Source organism: Amblyomma maculatum, chromosome 5, assembly GCF_055883805.1.
Source record: "Amblyomma maculatum isolate TAMU_Amacu chromosome 5, ASM5588380v1, whole genome shotgun sequence".
NCBI classification, from domain to species: Eukaryota; Metazoa; Arthropoda; class Arachnida; order Ixodida; family Ixodidae; genus Amblyomma; species Amblyomma maculatum.
In genome coordinates, this window is record NC_139348.1 from 97,852,203 (window position 1) to 97,856,917 (window position 4,715).

General features: G+C 45.5%; 1 pseudogene; it reads right to left on the reverse strand.

Annotated features, from left to right (window-relative positions):
- Nucleotides 1–2,465: 2,465 nt before the first annotated feature.
- Nucleotides 2,466–4,156, reverse strand: LOC146188975 (uncharacterized; annotated as a pseudogene).
- Between the last annotated feature and the right edge of the window lie 559 nt (nt 4,157–4,715).

Consider the following 4,715-nt stretch of genomic DNA (forward strand, 5'->3'; position numbering starts at 1 on the left):
TGCTGCTGCTATGAAAAAAAGAAAACAACCTAAGCAGCCACACAACCAGTCAGATGCAAGCGGTCACTGACAAGTAATAGGATTCCTCTGCAAGAGCAGAGGACTGTCAGGAGCCTGACAGATGCTGAGCACCTTCGCATAGCGCCGGCGGAAGCAGCATCGTTCGCTTGTTCCTTTGAACGTAGTAGAGCAAACAAATTTGACTGTGGGGATGACATGGATTAATTTTTAGCATGTGCAAAGATGTGCTTCCTATGCTGAGAATTCTTGTGCAGTGACTACCGTCATTGGCACTCTTGGTTAGAGCAGATATTTGTTTTCTCCATATTTTTTTTTTGCCTTCACTCAAACTTAGTGAAGAGGAACTCTGCACGGATAACACTGTCTTCGCTGTTGTGTTGGAAGATTGTGCAGATTGTGCCCTGCACGTCTGCAGCATGAACCTAGTTCATATGCCTTTGTGAAGCGATGTGTATCTTGATGTCGTTCTTGCCGCTGTGCGAAACTCTCATATCACAGGTGTATGTGGTACAGAATCCACACTAGTCATATTCTTGCAAACTGTCAAAGCATGGAAACTAGGTCATGTACGATTACCGAAATATTTGCAAGTACTACTTCTTGGCTTTCGAAAGTGCTATCGCCTAGCGCGGCTAGCGCACTCACAATCATATAACGACTGGATTGCTAAACGCAAGAGCCAGACTTAGACGAGCCAATTTGGAAAATTCAAAATGGCAGCTACCGTTCGTGGTAGTGCGGTGGCCACAACCTCGATTCAAGGTGCATCCTGGTGACTAACTGCTTCTGCGCTGCTTTCTGGCATGGCTATGATAGGATAGTGCACAAAAAAAGCATTTAAAAAATAAATACGCTGGGCTGTGGCAAGCACCTTTAGGGAGATTTGAGGTTGTGACAGTACAATCGGGACATGTAATCAAAATTCAGTAGACTCCCGGACAATTCGGGAGAGTTGGCAGGTATGGTATAACACTCTTGGTGGCTGCATTAAACAACCTGAGATTAATTCCTTACTATTAGGCACTTCATGCCACCATCACAATTATCACATAATCCATATCAAGCTATTCTTTTCAGCCTCATTAAAATGCCCAGAATATACAAACCAAAACACTGATTTATATGTAATTGACATCCACATCGGTCACTGCATCAGGATACAAAACAGATATTTAGTACTTGATCTCTTGGTTTATAACAAAATGCACAATGTGAAATAAGCAACCCCACCCAATGATGTAGCTCACCTTCAATGTACAAGATCAGCCGGGTTGCATACTACACACTGGTTACTACTTCAAGCAAAGTGCTGCAGGTATTTAACTGTTGACAGTGGACCGGTGAAATTGACATGGACCTATATACAATATGAGATTGTTACTATATGCCTAGCTTGTCTCATACGTGCGTTTAATCACATGTAGCTACTCATACAATCCACTGAACTGACCCAGTAGCTGTGTAGCATTTCGATGCCAGAATCAAATGTGGGCTGCAGCACGTGCATTTTATTGGAGATAGAATGCAAAGGAGCCCATGCGCTCTGCAGAATGTGCAGTTAAAAAACCTAGGCAGTCAAAATTAATTTGGATCTTCTGCTGTGGTTTCATATAACCATGGCACCTGACCGCAAGGTCTCTGCGATTACAAGGATGCGAGATCAATCTGCAGTGGCCAACTTTCAGTGGAGGCGAGAAGCATGATTACAGTGATGTCAGTGCATGTTAAATAACTCCAGATGGTTGAAACTGTCTGATACCTCCACTATGGCACCCTTCATAGCGTGAGTCTTTATGAGACGTTAACCATATAAGCTATAACAAAACAGATTTGTTTACTGACAGAAAGAATGCATTTTTAGAACTAACCTAAGGCTGCCTGTGAATGATGAATTCACTGCATTTCCAAATTGACGTTGCCTAGACACTGCGGTGACTCCTGCATTCAACACCTGATCCAAATGTTTTTGGAAGGTATCTTGCGATGGAGGTGAAGTGCAGACATGCCCATGTGCTGTGCTATGTCGACATGTGTCTAATGGCCAACAGTAATTTCAAGCCCTCCGCTATACCACCTCTCACAAGTGAAAATGTACTTAGTAAAGGTGAAAGAAATGTTTTGTCCAGCTTCATAAATACACAAAGCTTACTGACATGATGTAAGGGGACAACTAAAGGCTCTTGGGATAAAGAAATAAATATGGCTCAGTCAAGCTCACTCATCTGTATAGTTAACAGCTGTGCACTGCAAAGGTTGAAGGACAAATGCCGAGCCACTGCTAATAAGCTTCAAAATGGCTGCAAATGTGACATCTGATAGCTGCACAACAGAGTTGTTGGCTTTACGGTTCAGAGCATATGTCTTGCCAGTAAATATGCTACTGTTGTAGCACAAGCGCATATTCAACACAAGTTTCTGTAAGCAGCTCCTGGTTGCCTGCAGAGTTAGGTGCCACCACATATGGTGTGCCACATCCGAAAAAACACAACCCATCTGAGCTGGCAACACTGAGTGCATGCTGCTGCATCCAGCGATGCACAGTACTGGATGGCACTTTGGAGTGTGGCATGCTTAAGACCCTCTTTAACAACACTGTCAATCTGCAGCATGCGACATACTTGATAGGGAATGCATTGGCAGCCTTCACTGCTTCCTTCAAAGTGCCATTTCCTGCCTCAATGGGAAATGCTGAGTGAGCCCACAGTTGACCCCAGTGTCTCACACTCCAATATGAAGGAGCTGGTGCGTATTAAATGTCATGCAATCTTTCCCATAAATGATTTGAGCATGGACATGGAAGTCCAAAAGAAGGCTGTCTGCAGTAGAAAGGTCAGGAAGTGGGACTTCAAACTCGAGCAATATGTGCAGAGCCTCTACCAAGCATGCCCAATGCCGAAGGTATCTTCCCTCCAGAATACCATACAGGACTGGCAGGCTGTAAAAAAGCACCCAATTCTCAGATTCTTTTGCCTTCCAAAATTTCCTCTCCTTGGTTGGTCTAGGCATGCGCCTCACATCTTTGGGTGGTGCAATAGCAGGTTGTCACCGACCTATGTAGAATGGAGAACCTGCTGAACCTAATCACATTTCCAAGAACTGGCATCCTACACCCAACAGTCAGTACACAATGCATATAATCTGGTACAAAACTCCAGACTATATTAAACTGGTGCATGTTGATCAGTGGGGACACAGCCTTAACGTCATTCACAGGCTTGCCGTTCATGATTGCCTCTTCCATGTCTGAAACCATTTGTCCTTCGCTTCTCTCAATAACATCCCCAGCCACAACCGGATACTTATTTGCCTTGCCGACTTGGGTGCCCTGGCCACAGAATCTACAGCAGAGCAAATGCAGAAGGCTTTAAAGTTTTTTTCTGTGCCTTTATGGTGAAGATGAAAACCTTTTTCCGATAATTCATTCATAGCCTCCACAAAGGCACCTTGAAAGATGCCCATATCGGGCTTGTCTCGTCCAAACCAGAGACTGGCCAATTTTAACTTTTCATTCTCTCTGTCGGGGGCAACTCATTTATAACCAATTGAATCGGCCAGATCGAGGTGCCACTAGACTTAAAAATGGGAGTGCCATCTGCGTTGAGTGAAAAACTAATCCTATGGCCAGCTTTTTCGGTGGCAACAACAAAGTCCCTGTACATTGTGCCATCCTGAATGTCGCACAAGGTGTTATTGGGCTGGGGCAAAGGCGCTATCAAATCAAGAAATTCACATCCTTCCAGCACTTTGCTTACTTGTGAGGGTACATCCAGGAGGGCAAAGAACGATGTATCTGCTAACCCAGATGACCCATATGCCTGCTGGCACTTAGGACGCTACAGATTTGCCTTGAGCAGCAGTACAATGTACACTTCACACTCTGGACAAAAAAAATGAAGTGTCATTGAGGCACCACTACCCTGAAAAACCTTATTCAACATGTACCTCGAGTGAGGCAGAACAGGGCACACAAAAAAGAATTGATCATTTCAGTGAGGCTGTCAAGGGCACTGAAAGTTTAGTTTACACGAAGTGCATACTTCAGCACCATCATCAGCATATCGCCTTTTGACACAACTACTGTTTCAGATATGATGGCTTGAAACATGCTGGCAAGTCCTGCATCATCAGTGTCTGCTTCTCCAGTGGAGTGATGGTCCCGCATAACAAATGTTTGTTCATTACTTTTACCTGACCCCCGCAGGGGGCACCTGTTAAAGCAGGTGTTTGTGTGTTTTGTGCGACACCACGGACCCCGAGCACCCACGCTTAGCCGTGCGTGGCATCGTCGTGTCTGGGGAAAAGGGGATCCTGGTGGTTGAGCCAATGCCGAGTGTTTGGACCCTTAAGGCCCCTCGGTGGAGGCAACACACCACTTTGGCCCACGCTTCCCATAGACGGCACCTTCGGGCTGACCCACCCGGGGGAAATCGGCAGTCGCCTTTTCCTATCCTCCCCTCCATCTTTCACTTTCCTATCCTCTTTCTCAGAACTTTCCTGTCTTCTCCTCCCTTCTCGCTTTTTCCTTTTTCCTGGCGGCGAGGGTTAACCTTGTGTGGCTAACCACCCTGCGTTACGCCGTATTTGGTTATAGTCAGAGTGTACAGCTGACGTGGCCAGGACTATTTGTACAAGCTCCTTTCCCGTCCCCTTGTTGGGCTCCATGGTGCGTGGCTGCCACTTTGGCCGAAAAATAT